This window comes from Atta colombica, unplaced genomic scaffold, assembly GCF_001594045.1.
Source record: "Atta colombica isolate Treedump-2 unplaced genomic scaffold, Acol1.0 scaffold12, whole genome shotgun sequence".
NCBI lineage: Eukaryota > Metazoa > Arthropoda > Insecta > Hymenoptera > Formicidae > Atta > Atta colombica.
Genome location: NW_017259206.1, coordinates 5,303,556 through 5,303,975, shown reverse-complemented (window position 1 = coordinate 5,303,975; position 420 = coordinate 5,303,556).

Here is a 420-nt window from a genome sequence, read left to right as displayed (position 1 = left end):
GAGAGAGAGAGAGAGAGAGAGAGAGAGAGAGAGAGAGAGAGAGAGAGAGAGAGAAAGGGGGGAGTGGTATTTTGAACGCACGGGAGGGCGAGAGGGGGATTGGTATATTCTTATACAGCCGATGTGGACCTATTGAAGGGTAAAGGGGGGTGTTAAAATATGTGACACGGGATGATAAATAAAAACGACGTTATCGAGATATAATATGTGTTCGTTTAGACATTACCGCAAATAATAATCGTAAATATTAAAATATAGACCTGTAATGAAAAGTGAGTCGAAGAGAGAGTGTATGTACGTGTACATGTGAGCACGTGTATGTATGTGTATATGTATTTATACAAGTAAGAGAGGATGAGATTGAAAGATAAATAGATAGGGTAAATGAAAAGATAGAGAGAGGGGGGGAGAAGAGGGGGA